Below are 17825 nucleotides of genomic sequence, written 5' to 3'. Positions count from 1 at the left end.
AGGTTGCTTCTCTCCTTGGTTACTTTCCACCCATTGCTTCTTGTCCTGCTTTGCTGGCTGAGGAATTCTGGGACTTGGAAGTCCACAAATCTTAAAGTTGCCAAGGTTGGAGACCCCTGCTTTGGGGGATACTTTGGCCCCCACTTCTTTGTGGCAGCCCCTCAAATAGTAAAAGACTGCCCCGTGGCCCTGAAAAACATCTAACTGTATACACAGGTGACCCTCGAGTTACAACCAGAATTTCCATTGCTAAGCAAGGCGGACGTTAAGTGAGTTGTGGCCGATTTTGCAACCTCTGCTTGTCACGGTTGTTAAGTGAATCATGCAGACATATTTGCATATCTGGCTTCCCCTATTGAGCCCCATTGATCTTCCCCCAAGGTTCGCAAATGGCGGATCACGTGACCCCCCCTCCCCTCCCGGGTTGCTGCGACGGTGTGAGGACAGTGGTTAAGCCGCTTTTTCCAGCGCCGTTGCAACTTTGAACGGTCGCTGAACCGAACGGTTTTGCAAAGCGAGGACCGGCTGTGTAGAAAAGCTCTTTTGGTGCACAGCAGCAAAAAATTCACATTGTATATGTATGTTATTTTATCTGTTCACCGCCGTGAGTCCTTCGGGAGAAGGGCAGTATAAAGATTAAATAAATAAATAAATAAATAAATAAATAAATAAATAAATAAATAAATAAATAAATAAATAAATAAATAAATAAATAAATAAATAAATAGCAAGGATGCGCAGGGGGTGGAAACTCCTCGGTTCGCACAAGTTGCACTCTGTGGGGTGTGAGTGTGTTGGAGGTTGGGGTGGGATTGAGATAACCAGAAGTTTGTGGGAGCTTCATTCCTGGAAGCTTTGAAGAAGAGACTGGACTGCCACCTGTCAGAAATGGTGTAGGTTTTCCTGCTTGGGCGTGGGGTTGGACTAGATGACCTACAAGGTCCCGATAAAAGAAATCGGTGAAGACTCAACGGAAGAGTAAGATGCTCCTGTTCCTTTGTCCGCACTTCCTTTCTCCGTAGGTAGAAATGACTTCAATCCTTGCTAGTCTTTAGTAAACAAGCAATGCCAGTTTTGCTCCAGTGTGCGTTTAAGCAGGATTAGCTCGGTTTGATGAGCACCAGTGAGGTTTAAAAATGCTTCTTAATAGTACCGTATTACTTGGACGGTTACCACTGTTTCCGTAAGACAAAAATCTGCTTTTGTCTTATGCGCTTGAATTCTTTTTTTTCTACTTGCCCAGAGTTCAAATTATGAATACCGTAATCATAAAGATTCCCTCCCTCTTTAAATACCGTTAGTCCTTGACTTATGACAGGTCGCTTAATGGCTATTCTAAGTTATGGTGGAGCCCCCCCCACCCGCCCGCCTACCCCCGCAAAGGAAGAAGTGGCTTAACAGTCCTCACAACATGTCACAGTAATGGGTAGGAAGGATCCCTTATGGTCATATGTCAAGGACTACCTGGATATCAATGCCATTCTGTATTTTATTTTGCTATTTCTGTGTTCTAGTTGATCGGATCCTGTCATAATCTCTCTCTCTCTCTTTTTTTAATGTTTTATTTATTTTATTTATATCACATATAAAACTTCAACCCCAACTGTCACAATCTCAACAGCCCCTTTGACAGATGAGCTTCAGCAAGTATTAAACTTTATATAAGTTAGCATAGCTGTCCATTCTCCTAGTGTTTTACAAACTCAAGTACTTCTTATTCTTTCGTTTATAATTATGTATCTTAGCTATAGTATCTATAACATACGGTCTATACAGGGCTGGGCTTCAAAAATTTTAGCATGGGATTTTTTGCCCGGTTGCTTGGTGGGCGTGGCCATGGTGGGTGTGGCCAAGTTGGCCTCTTGCACCACGGCGGTAGGGGCGTTTTTGCCCTCCCCGGGCTCAGGAGGCTTTGCTCAAGCCTCTGGGAGGATGGAAATGGCCTCCCCAGGCTCTGGAGGCCCTCTGGAGGCTGGAAATAGGCCCATTTCCAGCCTTCCCGAACTTCCGGTAGGCCCGTTTTTCACCCTCCCTGAGCCTCCGCGAGCACCCGGCACTTACCTGCATCCAAAACAGGCCGCGTGGGGACTCCTGGGAGGGGAGGGGAAGGGTGGGCGGGGCCAGCCAGGAGTGAGATTTGGGGGTTCTCCAAACTGCACAGAATCTTAGCTAGAGGTTCTCTCGAACCCCTATGAACCCACAGCAGCCCATCCGAAGCTATCAATAGCAATTTTATAGGTCTCTCCCAGGTTTTAATCCCTGGACTTCATCGTTTTACGTTAATAATTTTATTTTAACTTTATTCTATCAATATGACTTACTTTTAAAAAAAAATTACTTCCATTTTGGAGTGACGGCTATTACTTTTATGTTGAATGACTACGCTGAATGATTAAACAAGGACAACAAAACTTAATATTACTGCTTTCAGAACTTGTGGATGCTCCGAACACAGGAGGTTGTTAAGAAGAGACTGGACAACATTTGTCTGAAATGGTATAGGGTGTGTTTCTGCTTGAACAGGGGGTTGGACTAGAAGACCTCCAAGGTCCCTTCCGACTCTGTTATTCTGTTATTGTCATGGAATGCACGGGAGCTGCCATTCGCTGTAATCTTTTGCCCTGCAACAAAACTTACAGCAGCTGAAAGGGAGACTTATACCCCTTTCAAATCCCCGTAAATTGGCCTTTGTCAAACCTGCTCTGGCGGTTACACGATTTCACGCCGATAAGTGCTAAAAAGCATGAATTAAAGTCTACACAGGAAGGAGTCCTTCAGGGGGATTTCTCAGACTTTACCTGTTTCTCCTGAGCGATTAAAAACGGCGGGTTGGAACAAACCTCTGGGCACTACCAAGCCCTGGAACTAAACACTGGCATAGAGTAAGTATCGAGGACTAGAAGCTTGTACCCAAAGTTTGCCTGGCTCAGAGGTCTAATCCAAAGGGTGAGACCGGATGACCTTTTGATCTTTAGAGAGGACTGTTGCTTCTTAATAATCCCCCCCTCCCCGCCCCAAACAGCCTAAAGCAGGGGTCACCAACCTTTCAGACCCCAGGGACCACTAAATTCATAATTTTAAATCCTGCAGACCACTAATATAATCTGCCTAATGACCAGCTGGGTGGGTGTGGCTAGGTGGACATGTGACTGGGTGGGTGTGGCCAACTTCATGTCACTCGCATCGAGGGGTACCTCGCCAGCCTCTACTTACCCCTCCCAGCCCCTCCTCGCCTGCCCTCCCGGGCTCCTTAGGGCCCCAACAGGAAGCAGTTGTTGGAGCTAAGCAGCCCCCACGAGAAAAAGTTGGCAAAACAGCTCAGTTCAAATTGGATCTGGCCGAGAAGGAGGCTCAGCAGAAGCACCTCACTGAGGACTAGGAGCATAGGCTTTCCAAGCAGAGGGAAGACCTGTGGGAGTGCAAGGCCAGGTACCGACGCCTGGAGGCTCAGCGGGCTGAGATGGTCAGCCAGTTCCAGGCCATGATGCAGTCCCACTGGAACGAGGCCCTCCGGCTCTTCGCCACCAGCGGCCCTTCCCTCCAACCTTCGCCCAAAGCCCCACACCAGGAGACCGAAGCAGACCCATTTGGAATTTCTGCCCCTCTCCGACCCGCACAAAAAGACCCTGAAGGGGGAGACTCTCTGCACCAACACAAACGTTCATTGCACGTATCCGTCCCAGGGGCCGTAGTTTGAGGACCCCTGATTTAGTGCAATATAAAAAATGCAAATACTTTTTCTGCGGACCACCAACATTTTCTCACGGACCACCAGTGGTCCACGGACCACCAGTTGGTGACCTCTGGCCTAAAGGCTTTCCTGCTTCCTCCGCTCTGTCTTTAGGCCCCATTTCCCAATTTCAAGTGTTTGCAAGAGGGGAGCGCAGGGCGAAGACAATAAAAAAGAGAGAGAGAGAGTGCAATTAATCTCATTGAAGAGCAGGGCTGCCACTACGACGTGAATCGCCGTCACCCAGATTGCATTTTAACTTCGCTCATAAATCTCCTGTAAAACTCCCCTTTCCCACAACCGGCTATGCCAGCAGACAAGCCGAGATCGTCCTTGAGACTGGGGAGGGGTGGGGTGGGGGGGGAAAAAGACCCAGGATGGGCGTGAACGCAGGAGCCCCCGCCCACCCCCGTGCCCCATTCCTCTTGGCAGGGCAGAGGGCCAAAGCGTTGAGGGATGGACATTGGACGGCCAGCTGGGAAGGTGGGACGCAGAGGAGAGGCTGACCTGCGTTGTAATCACGCTTGCATCCAGCTGCTCACTCCCTAACAACCTGGACGGCGTCCAGCTCAGGTAATTAAAATCTGGCGGCCTTTCATCTCAGGGCATCTCCGATGGTTCCCTGCGAGGCTCAGGTAGCAGCGGCACAAGCTGGCGGGCTCCACCTCGGGGGTCCCGTCCCTGTGATAAAAGGACAGCTTAAATTTCCCCTCTGCCACAGAGGCATCGGATGCTGCTGTGGGGAGGGGGGTGGGGGGGATGGTTCCTGTTAGAAACCATCCAAGCAGAGGTGGCCCTCAAAAAGAAAAAAAGAAAAAAAGAAAAATATTCCCCAAAACATGGCTAAAGCAGAAATCCGTTTGGTTCGCGTGCGAGATGCAAATCGACCCAATCTTCCCAAATCTCGCCGTGAACTGAACACGGCTTGTGCACTTCCGTACATTGGGATGGATGCAGGGATGAAATGTAAAATTTGCTACTACCGGTTCTGTGGGCGTGGCTTGGTGGTGGTGGTGGTGGGTAATGTGACTGGGTGGGCATGGCCAACTTTTTTTTTTTTTTAACTTTTAAAAGCATTTTTTTCTACAACCTCTTCGGCTGAAGAGGTTGTTTAAAAATGCTTTTAAAAGCCTCCGACGATCCCAGCTGAGCCGCGCGATCGTCAGAGGGTTTTTTTTTTTACTTTTAAAAGCATTTTTTTGGCCGAAGAGGTTGTAAAAAAAATGCTTTTAAAAGCCTCTGACGATCCCAGCTGAGTTGCCTGATCATCAGAGGCTTTTTTTTTCTTTTAAAAACATTTTTTCTACAATCTCTTTGCGAAAAGGTTGTTAAAAAATGCTTTTAAAAGCCTCTGACGATCCCAGCTGAGCCGCGTAATCGTCAGAGGTTTTTTTTTTTTACTTTTAAAAGCATTTTTTTGGCCGAAGAGGTTGTTAAAAAAATGCTTTTAAAAGCCTCTGACGATCCCAGCTGAGCCGCGCGATCTTCAGAGGCTTTTTTTTTTTTTAACTTTTAAAAGCATTTTTTTCTACAACCTCTTTGGCTGAAGAGTTTGTAAAAAAAAAAATGCTATTAAAAGGCTCTGACGATCCCAGCTGAGCTGGCCCGGTCGTCAGAGACTTTTGTTTTTACTTTTAAAAGCATTTTTTCGGCCGAAGAGGTTTCCGCTACTGGTTCTCCGAACCACCCTCCGCCATCGCTATCTGATCGACAAGCTCAGCGCCTTGGTCACCCGAGGCCCTGGAAGGACCCAAAGGACCCATTTTCCAGCATTCCAGGGTCCTGTTTCTGCCTTCCTACCCCCACCCACCCCCCGAGACTCACCCCACGCTTGCTCCTTCATTAAGAGGGATTTATTAGGATTTCCCCCCCCCTTCCCCAACGGCTTCGGAAGATCCGCCCGCCTGCCAAAAGTGGCCGTCCGACCGTGCCCCTCATTGACAGTTGCCAGTCGCCTTCAATGGGGGCCCGCCACCCCCCCCAGCTGGCGGCACACGATTAGTATGTGATGGCACAAGGCTGGCTTTTAATGGGGAAAAAAGGGAGAGCGGGCGGCAGAAACAATACCTACCCACCGAGGCATTAAAATAAATTATTCCAGCCGTTAAAGATCCGAGGCCGCATTTGCATTTTGACAGTAACGCCCTCTCTGCTGCTCCATGCCAATTGCAGCTGCTGGAAGCTGGCCAGTGACCCACCAGGCCATAAAAATCCTCTTTGATTTAACTTAAGCCTCTCGGATCTCGTTTAAACGCACGGGCTCCGTGTATAATTTCTGTCCCTAACTCAAAGGCGTTGAGCTTTAACAAGGGAGAGGGCAGCCGCGGGCATCGCTGCACAAGTAGTCCTCGGCTTACGGCCACAATCGAGAGCACAATGCCCGTCACTTAAGCGAGGCGGCTGTCAAATGAATCTGTGCCTGGTTTTTTTACGATCTTTTTGGCTACGGTTGTTAAGCGAGTCACACGGTCGTGAAGCGGATCTAGCCAGACGTTCACGCGGCCCGGTTCCCCTCTCCCTCCCCGCCAGCCGGGCCACAAAGCCGCAAAATTTGATTAGCCACTGTTCTAGTCCAACCTACGAATCCTCGTATTATCCCAGGCAAATGGCTGTCTGATGTTTGACAGGTGGAAGAAGGTGGGATGACTGGGAGGACAGGACGGAACTTAAGAGACCAAATTGGGAAGGGTTGCTCAAAACGACTCAACTGCAACGTTCACTATTTAGCTTGGGAGAAAAACGGTGTATTTTGGGATCCATGAAGGACTTCACTACAGCAGCTGGGAACAGGTGGAGGGCAGCTGCCTTTGCATCCTTTCTCCGGGCGTGTAAGAAAAGGGTGGGGGGAGAGAGAATCTCACAAGATTTGAGATTCTCGTTTGTCTAAAATTAACAATGTGAAATAACAGTAGCCCTTAGACTTATATACCGCTTCATGGTGCTTTACAGCCCTCTCTAAGCAGTTTACAGAGTCAGCCTTTTGCCCCCCAACAATCTGGGTCTCTCATTTTACCAACCTCGGAAGGATGGAAGGCTGAGTTGACCTTGAGCCAGGCAGGATCGAACTCCTGACAGTGAGCAGTGAGTTAGCCTGTAATGCTGCATTCTAGCCACTGGGGAGGGAGCACACCACACCAGCCTCCTCCTCCTTGGGATCAGCCACGATCCGCGCAGGCTGCTGGTGGGCCACAACATCCATGCTGGTTGTCGAGCATCTGAATTTTTGATCACATGACCGTGGGGGTGGGGTGGGGGCTCTCCGATGGATGTAAAGTGCGAGGACTGGTCGTACAGTAAGTCACTTATTTCAGTGCCATTGGACCTCTGAATGGTTGCTAAGGGACGGCTTGCAAGTCAAAAACTCCCTGGATTGCGAAGTGCAGACAAATTATTTGGCTGCCTTAGGGCAGCGTTTGTCAACACTGCACAACTTTAAGATGCGTGAACTTTAACCCCCAGAATTCCCGCAGGCTGGGGGATTCTGGGAGTTGATGTCCACTCCTTTTTACAGTGGCTGCGTTTGACAAATCCCTTCCCTACAGCAATGCTGGTTTGGGAATTCTGGGAGCCGAAGTCCACCTTGCTTAAAGTTGTTGAGCTTGACAAAGACTGTCCTGGAGCGTGCCCAGTGGGCATGTAAGGCTGTGCATCCGTGTCTGAGCGGGCACGGGGTTGGACATGCATGTGCTTTTCCTTGGGAGAACCTTCTAACCATCTTCCTCCACAGCCAGAGGGAAGAAATAATGTCTCTATTGGCCTTTGGAACTGTCCAAGGTCCTGAATTGGGCCTGGGACCACAAAGAGGTCAGCGGCCAAAGGGGATGGATTGGGGTCTTGCCAGCCATGGGGCAGAGGTTCGTTCGGGTCAATATGGGTCTGGCTAACCCTCAACCCTACTGATTCTCACCAGACTGACAGCTTCCCAAGACAAACCGGCAAATACCACCTCTGGCTGGCCGCAGAGTAGGGAGGGAATGGGGATTTTGCAATATCTTTCCCCCAGGAGTGGGGAGGAAATGGGGATTTTGCAATATCTTTCCCCCAGGAATGGGGAGGGAATGGGGATTTTTCAGTATCCTTCCCCCAGGAGCAAGGAGGGAATGGGGATTTTGCAGTATCCTTCCCCCAGGAGTGGGGAGGGAATGGGGATTTTGCAGTATCCTTCCCCCAGGAGCAAGGAGGGAATGGGGATTTTGCAGTATCCTTCCCCCAGGAGAGGGGAGGGAATGGGGATTTTGCAGTATCCTTCCCCCAGGAGCGGGGAGGGAATGGGGATTTTGCAGTATCCTTCCCCCCAAGAGTTTGAAAATTACAGCATGGCTTGAAAATTACAGGATGCCCTTGACTTACAACAGTTCATTTAGTGTCCATTCAAAGCTACGACGGCACTGGGAAAAAGTCAATTATGACAATTTGTCACACCCTTGCAGTATCCCCGGATCAAAATTCAGATGCTTGGCAACTGATTCATGTTTACGACGGTGGCCATTGTCCCTCGGAGTCACGTGGTCCCGTTTTGTGACCTTCTGAGACCAGGAAAGTCAGAGTCACTTAACTCTTAGTTGTGACTAAGGTAAGAACTGCAGTGCCCTGTAAAATGTCGTAAAATGGGGCAAAACATTACTTAACAAACATCTCACAGCAAGAGAAATTTTGGGCTCGACTGTGGTCGTAAATCGAGGATTACCTGCCCCTCATCTCAACTTCTGCTCACGCGTCACCCCACCTGCATCGATGGAGCTGCCATCGCGAGCCAGCCTGAACGTCCCAAGGCATTCAGACAACCTCTTCGTTGGCTCCTCTCTGCCAGCCTACAGATTTGCTGAGCCTTCCACGCTGCCGTCGCCCACTCACTGAAGTTACAGATGCCCGTTTCCTCTGCCGCCTTCATTATTTATGTGTTGCTGGGTTATTTCCATTGCATGAAAAATCCATGTATATTAATACGCGTTTAAATCCATATTGGGGAATGCGTTCTCTCTCGGATGCAATTAGGCACTGCTGCCTTATAAACACTAACATTTAGAAGTGTCTACCCAGAGATGGGAAGGGGGGGAAAAAAAAAAGAGATGTTTTCGGAGAAAAATACGTTTCTGCGCCGTGCGCATTTTGACGTCGATTTATCTACGGAGTTTTGCATGGAAGCTTCTGTTTATTTTGGTCGGGTTGGCTGCTTTCAAGCACCGAGAAAAGGCGAAATTATCCGGAGGATAATTAATTTGCAGCCTTCGTGTTCAATCCGAGAGGCTCGGAGTAGGTCAGTTCATGCTGGAATTCCAGAGCAGAATCAAATCTCTGGAGCGTCGTTTTAGCCGGGATGCAAAAGTCCTCTGGCGTTTCACCCAGAGGTGAAATCCAGCAGGTTCTGACAGGTTCTGGAGAACCGGTAGCGGAAATTTTGAGCAATTTGGAGAACCGGCAAATACCACCTCTGGCTGGCCCCAGAGTCGGGAGGGAATGGGGATTTTGCAGTATCCTTCCCCTGGAATGGGATGGGAATGGAGATTTTGCAGTATCCTTCCCCTGGAGTGGGAATGAGGATTTTGCAGTATCCTTCCCCCAGGAGTTGGGTGGGAATGGAGATTTTGCAATAATCCTTTCCCAGGAGTGGGGTGGGAATGGAGATTTTGCAATATCCTTCCCCCTGGAGTGGGGTGGGAATGGAGATTTTGTAATATCCTTCCCCCTGGAGTGGGGAGGGAATGGGGATTTTGCAGTATCCTTCCCCTGCCACGCCCACCAAGCCACACCCACAGAACCGGTAGTTTAAAAAATGTGGATTTCACCACTGCTTTCACCAAATGCTACAGCGGGGAGAGTCCCCTCGAGGCCATCTAGTCCAGCCCCACCTCAATGCAGGAAGCCGAACAGGAGCATCCTTGAGACAGAGAGACATAACACGGTGGAGGAAATAAGATTCACAAACAAGGATAAGAATTTGAAGCCAGAAATCAGAACCTGAGGCGGGAATTCTCCATCTCTCCTTTATTAGTATTTTCATCAAGGTAGATGCTCCCAGGAGGTTTTGAATTCTTTTTCATGTGTTGGGCTATGAGTCCATTTATTACAATCTCCTGATGGTTGGTGATCAAAGATCAAACTTTCTTCCAATTAGGAAGATTTTTTTTTTCTTTCTTCAGATGATCATTTGAAACTTGCCCATCTGATAGCATGAACCCAAGATTTAGGTCAGACCGAGTTTTACCTGTGAGATCTGACTGACACAGAAGCGCAATTATCTATCATTTCTGATTTGGAAACTGGGATAATGCCGAGGCAACAGCAAAATTAATTCCTTAATTAGATGTATGTGGCTGCCCATCTCAAATGTGTGACCCTGGGCGGCTGTTCAAAGAAAATGTCAAAGCAATAAAAATTATAGAAAAAAAAGAAAAGAAAAAGAAAAATGTAGACAAACCCAAAAGCTCGCACAGAAACAGCAACTGGGGTAAAAACAGACCTATCAGTCACAAGTCCATATAGTAAGGGTGGGATGGGATGGGATGGGGTGGGGTGGGGTGGGGTGGGGTGGGGTGGGGTGGGGTGGAGTGGAGTGGAGTGGAGTGGAGTGGAGTGGAGTAGAGTAGAGTAGAGTAGAGTAGAGTAGAGTAGAGTAGAGTAGAGTAGAACAGAACAGAACAGAACAGAACAGAACAGAGGATAGCATAGGATAGGATAGGATAGGATAGGATAGAAAGTAGAATAGAATAGAATAGAATAGAATAGAATAGAATAGAATAGAATAGAATAGAATAGAATAGAATAGAACAGAGGATAGGATAGGATAGGATGTAGAATAGAATAGAATAGAATAGAATAGAATAGAATAGAATAGAATAGAATAGAACAGAACAGAACAGAACATAGGATAGGATAGGATAGGATAGGATAGCATAGCATAGGATAGCATAGGATAGCATAGGATAGCATAGGATAGGATAGAAAGTAGAATAGAATAGAATAGAATAGAATAGAATAGAATAGAATAGAATAGAATAGAATAGAATAGAACAAAACATAGGATAGGATAGGATAGGATAGGATAGGATAGGATAGGATAGCATAGCATAGGATAGCATAGGATAGCATAGGATAGCATAGGATAGCATAGGATAGGATAGAAAGTAGAATAGAATAGAATAGAATAGAATAATCTAATCCTCTTCGTTGCTCTTCTCTGCACTTTCTAGAGTCTCCACATCTTTTTTACATCATAATGATGTTGGCGACCACGATGCGTCTATACATAGCTCAGGCTGGGGGTGGGAAACGATGGCCCTTTTTACGACGGGTGGACTTCAACTCCCAAAATTCGTCAGGCTGGCTGGCTCCCAGGAATTCTGGGAGTTGAAGTCTCCAAGTCACAAGGGCCAGGGTTTCCCCACCGCTGGCTTAAGCGATCGCATTGGCCGTTTTTGCTGCTGTCCCACGCCGCGAGCTCAGCTTTTCAGATGCATCACAACCTATCTAGACATTTCCCAGGGTTGTTTCCCCCCCCCCGCCTTATGTTGGAAGCTGAGACAGCCTGCTTAGCTCTAGCAAGATAAACCCACCGAGACCCTCTCGTTTTCTGCTCTGCTCCGCTCGCTGCAATTTTCCCATGTTCCCTGAGAGGCAGAACGCTATCTCAGCAACGGCTCCTTATCTGCGTCGTCTCTTGTGTATGTCTCTCTCTCTCTTTTCCAGGCATGGAGAAAAGCACAAGGCTTCCCTCCCTGCTTGGTTGGCCTCATTTCTCAAAAGCCCCTCTTTGAAAGAAAGGAAAAGAAGAAAGAAAAGGATGAAAAGGAGGGGAGGGGAGCACCAGGCAGCTAATTTGCAAACAACGGGGAAGTTCTTGTAGTAAGGGGAAGGCTGCTGGGGGTTCGGGAGAACCTCTAGCTAAGATTCTTTTTTTTTTAAAAAAAAGTTTTTTATTTTTATTCCTCATAAAAACATTGATATGTACTGTCATTTATCCATCATTTTTCATTCACCTTATCTTTTAACTTTTATTTTTCATTTTTACTTTTTGGGGGCTGCTCTTTTACCATATACCTTTACTCCAACCTTTCTTCTCCTCCTCCCCTTCTCTTCCTTCCTCCTTCTCCTCCTACTTTCTTCTTTCTTCCTCTCCTTCTCTTTCCTACTTCCCCTTCCCTTCCCCCACTCCTCTCTTCTTCTCCCCTTCTAACCTTTTCTTCTACTCCTCTTTCTCCTCCCTTTTCTTCCTCTCCTATTCCCTTTCTTCTTTCTCCTCTCCTCTCTTCTCTCTTCCTCTCTCTCTACTCCTTCCCCTCTCTCCTGTTGTTTCCCTTTTCTGTTCAATCTAAAGTGGTATTCGAATAGCCCCCATTTTCTAATTATCTTTATTCTCATTTCAATTTCTTATTCAATTAATATTTATTTTTATTTCATCATTTGTGTACATTTTTATAATATCTCACTTTTTTCCCCTCGCCCCCCCCCCACCTTTCTCCTTTTACTTGGCATCATCTGGGTATCTATTTTTTTAATTGTTTTCTTTCTAGCTGTTCGGAGAACCCCCAAAACCTACTCCTGGCTGGCTCCGCCCCTCCCCGCCCCCCCTCCCAGGAGTCCCCAAGCGGCCCATTTTGGATGCAGATAAGTGCAGGGCACACACGGAGGCTCAGAAAGGGCGAAAAACAGGCCTACCGGAAGTTCGCCTCCAGAGGGCCTCCAGAGCCTGGGGAGGCCGTTTTCGCCCTCCTGGAGGCTCAAAGAAAGTCTCTGGAGCCTGGGGAGGGCAAACCTCCCCCCACGCCGTGGTGCAGGAGGCTGACTAGGCCACGCCCACCCAGCAACTGGGCAGAGAACCCCTTGCTAAAAATTTTGAAGCCCACCCCTGCTAGTAGTAGACCGTTCATAATTAATGGAAGGCCTGCTTCCAATTGTTTTGGTGGCAGACGCGAGGAGCTTGGCCGCGTGCACACCGCAAATATGTGCACGTGTGCACCACGCACGCACGCACGCACTTCGCCTGAATTGTGCTTCAGGCTGTGAAAAGAAGCTGTGACTTTGTTTCATAGGCGAGCGAGCAAAAATTAAATATCAGCAAAGATTCTTAGAAACCAGAGATAGGTAAATGCGCCCAGATTATTATTTTTTTAACTGGGAAAGTGGCCATCCTCCCATCTTATCTTGGAAACCTCTCCCCTTCTCCTTGATGCCGTAACAAATTGTGAGCGCTGGAAGTTTACAACAACGCAGAGGCAGGCAGGATACTGCTCAGATAGAGGCAGTTCTCGACTTACAACCTCTTCGTTTAGAGACCACTCAAAATCACTGACAAAAAAATGACCTGCAACCCATCCTTGAACGTAGGACTGTCGCAGCCTCCCCACCATCACGTGATCAAAATTGATGTTTGTATTTACGACGGTCGTAAGTGGAGGACCACCTGTACAGTTGGAAGGGACCTTGGAGGGTCTTCTAGTCCAGATAAGGGACAACGGAGTTCAAGAGGGGTTTGTGGCAATGTAATGATTCTAAGCTGATGACGTGCTTAACCCCGCCCTCCCCGGCTCTGCCTCCTTTTCTCCTACAGAAACTGATGATGAGAGAAACGTCGGAGTTAAATTCTCTATTTTTTGCCTCCCCCTCCTGCTGCCTTCTAAGTGAAGCTCCGGGAAGAAACTTAGCTATTAACCAAGGACAAGGGGTTGCTGCTAAAAATGCTGGTCTTGCGTTCTCTTCGCTTCTTTTCATCTATTATTCACAAGCTCACTCGCCACCTGTAAGACCCCCCGTATAGCCCAAATGGTACCAGCCACACTCAAGGCCAGACAGCCGAATCTTGCAGCGGTTTGCAGAAGCTCGGTTCACACATTGCTCTGTGTCACAGTTGCATTCCCCCCCCGACACACACACACACACACACACACACACACACACACAGAGGATTCCAACTAAAACCTATCAAGGTGCACAAAGAACTGAGGGTCAGCATCAAAGTATTTTTTTCACGCATGAGAAAGAGAGATAAGGTGGTTTTCCCGATGTTCTGGGGAGAAGACGACACCACCTGAAAACTGGAATAGGGGAGGCGGAATTGAAGGACCCCCAAAGGGGCCCTTGTGTCTTTTGGTGTGAACCAGGGGTGAAATCCAGCAGGTTCTGACAGGTTCTGGAGAACCCGTAGCGGAAATTTTGAGCAGTTCGGAGAACCGGCAAATACCACCTCTGGCTGGTCCCAGGAGTGGGGAGTGAGTGGGGATTTTGCAGTATCCTTCCCCCTGGAGTGGGGTGGGAATGGGGATTTTGCAATATCCTTCCCTCAGGAGTGGGGTGGGAACGGGGATCTTGCAGTATCCTTCTCCCAGGAGTGGGGTGGGAATGGGGATTTTGCAGTATCCTTCTACTGGAGTGGGGTGGGAATGGGGATTTTGCAGTATCCTTCCCCTGGAGTGGGGTGAGAATGGGGATTTTGCACTATCCTTCTACTGGAGTGGGGAGGGAATGGGGATTTTGCAGTATCCTTCCCCTGGAGTGGGGTGGGAATGGGGATTTTGCAGTATCCTTCCCCTGGAGTGGGAAGGGAATGGGGATTTTGCAGTTTCCTTCCCCTTGGTGGGCGGAAAGATTTTGAACTCGGCCCCTGTTGCTCTCTGAGGGAGCCCAACAAGGACTTTTGGGGGCCAGAATATAGAGTAGAGTAGAGTAGAGTAGAGTAGAGTAGAGTAGAGTAGAGTAGAGTAGAGTAGAGTAAAGTAGAATAAGAGTTTAGAACAGAAAATGGAATGGAATAGAAAATAGAATAGAACAGAACAGAACAGAACAGAATAGAATTCTTTATTAGCCAAGTGTGATTGGACACACAAGGAATTTGTCTTAGGTGTATATGCTCTCAGTGTACATACGGAGAATAAAATACATTCATCGAGAATAAAAAGCTACAACACTTAGTGATAGTCAAGGTTACTAATAAGCTGTCAAATCGTACCGGGAAACAAATAAAAACAATATAAATTGAAAGATACAAGCAACAGGGTTATAGTCATAAGTGGGAAGAGGTAGATACTAGGAAGGAAGAGAAGAACAATAGTAATGCATTCTTAGTAAATAGTTTGACAGTCTTGTGGGAATTAGTTGTTAAGCAGAGTGATGGCATTCGGGGGAAAACTTGGCCTGAAATTGCAAACTGTCGTCCATCTGTCCATCTGTCCCTCCCCGCCAGCCATCCCTCCCAACGACTGCAAAGCAAGGCCACTGCAGTGCTGGTGGTGATACTTCTTGGTAGCCTGAGTGCATATCTTTGAGTTGCTACACCTTTGATCTGTCAGGCTTGGCGCTTCTGCCAGCATTAACAACCCCCCCCCACTCCCTTCCACATCTCCCCATCCTCCATGCCATCTCTCCTCGGCCTTCTGCCCCTCCTCCCTTCCACTTTCTAACCACTTTGTCCAAATGGCTTTTGCAGGTTTCCGAAGCCCCGGGGGAGAGAAAGGATTTATCCTACTACAGCCGGCTCCCGGAGGGAATCCTTTGATCGTTTGGTGGATCGGCCGGGTGAGAATTTTTTTTTTTTTCAAGAAGGAGAAAGACTTTCTTTTCATCGCCCGTGAACAACAGGCCCACCCAGCCTTGACAAGCCAGCTCTGGGAAAGGGGGGGGTCTCTTCAAGGGCCATTGCGGGCTTTGCCAAACCAGAGGTGAAAGAAGGCCCACTCCCGGATCTTTTCAAAACTCGTTTGGAAGTTGACCGACTGTTGCTAAAAAAACCGCTGCCGGATGAAAGTGCTGAAGCCTTTGGGGGAAGAAAAGGCAGAGGAAGGAGGAGAAACTAAGGACCAGGATCTGTTCAGATCTGGGCTTATTTACGCGCTCGCTGTTGCTCAACTCCGCAGGATGGTGACCGGTGAAATTTAGCTCAGATGGGAGAACAACAGCTATCCGGCTCAGATCGAGAGATCTGAACGCAGATCCCGGCGAAAGAGAGAGACCGTTAAGGGGGTCGCCCCACTGCCCCTTCTCCACGCGTTCTTAGGGTGGCGTCCTCCCACCCACCCAAGGGAAGAGTTGGGAGTTTATCCCCGGCCAGGAGATTGGAGGCACTTGGTGGAGCGTGGAAAGGAGATTGTTTGAGGCTTTGGCGAAAGGAGATCGAGCTGTTCTGGATGATCCAGAGGAACAAGAGGAGAAAAACCGATCCGTGAAAGGAGGAGGGAGCCTCACCTCCACCTGTCGGCCTCCCTTTTTCTGCCTGAGAGACAGGTACTGTAAAGATGGCTTGGCACATCGTCCCAAACTAAACGGGCTGCTTTTTTTCTCTCCAGCTGGTGTACAGCTCTGTGAGTGTTAATCTACCTTTTCTATAAAAAAGGGTCAGCCACGGGGGAAAAAAGAGAAACGGTGCTTGGGCAGGGTGAAGGAAAGGACAACATCGGGACTCCTTGACTTACAACCGTTCGTTTAGTTGACCGTTCAAAGTGGCACTGAAAAAAAAAGGGGGGTTTAGGAACCACTGACCGTTGAAGCATCCCCCCCCCACGGTTCACGCGATCCGAATTTGGACGCACTTGGCAACTGGCTCATATTTATGACGGTTGCACCCGTGACCCCCCTTTAGAGACCTTCTGACCCAGCTAAGTTAACGGGGAAGCCAAAGTCACTTCACGACCGTGTGACTAGCTTAATCATTGCCGCGATTCACTTAACAACGGTGTCAAGAAAGGTGGTGAAATGGGGCAAAACCAGGGGTGGGATTCAAATAATTTTAACAACCGGTTCTCTGCCCTAAGACCGGCTGGGTGGGCGTGGCCAGGGGGTGTGAAAGACAGAACTCGGCCTCCTGCACCCCTCTGGGAGCAAAAATGGGCCGCAGGGGGGCACACCGTCCCCCCTCCCACTTACCTGGGAGCCAAAACGGGACACGTGGGGACTTCTGGAACAGGCGGGGATAGGAGGGGCCAGCCAGCAATTTAACAACTGGTTCGGCCAAAATGGTGCAAACCGGTTGAATCCCACCACTGGGCAAAACTCACTTAACCACCGTCTCGTTTAAGCAAGTGAAACTTTGGGGCTCCCCTCTGGTCGTAAGTCGAGGATCACCTGTGAAATGGGAAGGTTGAGGAGGGGGAAAACCTTGATTTTGGGGTGGGGGGTGGTGCTTAAAAGCTTTTTCTGGGTTGTATTCTGGTTGTGAGTGTGTGGCTAGTGGGGAGGGGTGGAAAAGGTTTGCTTCCTTGCTGCCTGTAGACTGGACGGGACTTTCAAGCACGCTCACTTGCTCCGAGAGGAAGGAGATCCCGTGACCAGACCAGCCCAAATATTTCACAATTTCTGCTCTTGGTTGTATGAATGGGCTGTTAATGTAGCTCACTAGTTACACCTCTGTCGCTTATCCGATGCACACAGAGATTCCTCCCACCCTCCGATTCCATCAGCCCAGAAAACAGCACATCTGGAATTGGAGATTCCCCTAAAGCAGGAGTCAGCAACCCGTGGCTCTGGAGCCGCATGCGGCTCTTTCATCCCTCTGCTGCGGCTCCCTGTTTCTGGTCGGCTCCGCAATTGATAGGGCTTTCAGTTAGGACAGGTAGAGGAAAAAAGGATGCCGCTCTAGGAGGAGACCCCTATGGTAGGGGAACCGATTTCCAGTTGGCAGAGGAAAAAGGACGCCATGCTAGGAGGAGATTATGATGGGGGAACCGGACTTCCGGTCGGCTCCAGAATTGAATGGGGGCTTCCGGTTAGGACTTTTGTGGCTCTTTGAGTGTTTAAGGTTGCCGACCCCCGCCCTAAACCCCAAGTTAGATTTCTTCTCAACTCCCCTTCTTGTCAATTGCCACTTCCTCCAGCTGGCCCCTGAATCACAGGCAGTCCTCGACTTGCAACGCTTCACTTAGTGGGCGTTCGAAGTTGTAACTTAACACAGAAGTGACTCACGACCATTTTTTCACACTTACAGCCATTTGCAGCCTCCCCATGGTCACGTGAGCAAAATTCAGGTGCTTGGTTCATATTTACGACGGTTGCAGAGTCCTGGGGTCGTGTGATCCCCTTTGGCGACAGCCAAGTCAAGCTGGGGGAGACAGATTCGCTGAACAACCATGTTCCTAACTTCACGACTGCAAAGCGATTCGCTTTAACAACG

At 48.6% G+C, this 17825-nt stretch overlaps 2 protein-coding genes across 10 annotated transcripts in view; one reads left to right on the top strand and one right to left on the bottom strand.

The window, feature by feature from the left end:
• The window catches only part of MACROD1 (mono-ADP ribosylhydrolase 1), a 257629-nt gene that overhangs the window by 147700 nt on the left and 92104 nt on the right, over nucleotides 1-17825 (bottom strand). The gene's annotated exons all lie outside the window — the stretch shown is intronic.
• FLRT1 (fibronectin leucine rich transmembrane protein 1) overlaps nucleotides 1-17825 on the top strand; it is a 120223-nt gene that overhangs the window by 63485 nt on the left and 38913 nt on the right. The window contains exon 2 of one of the 2 annotated variants that reach the window (XM_087880861.1): nucleotides 15150-15943. The gene's annotated coding sequence lies outside the window, so the exon portion shown is untranslated. Of the gene's footprint in view, nucleotides 1-15149; nucleotides 16021-17825 lie in introns of both variants that reach the window. The other variant, XM_087880862.1, reaches the window with a different exon arrangement.

Source organism: Pantherophis guttatus, chromosome 18, assembly GCF_059756535.1.
Source record: "Pantherophis guttatus breed Tessera chromosome 18, ASM5975653v1, whole genome shotgun sequence".
In the NCBI taxonomy this organism is placed as follows: Eukaryota; Metazoa; Chordata; class Lepidosauria; order Squamata; family Colubridae; genus Pantherophis; species Pantherophis guttatus.
The sequence above is the reverse complement of the archived record's forward strand: the minus strand, read 5'-3'. Positions and strand labels throughout refer to the sequence as shown.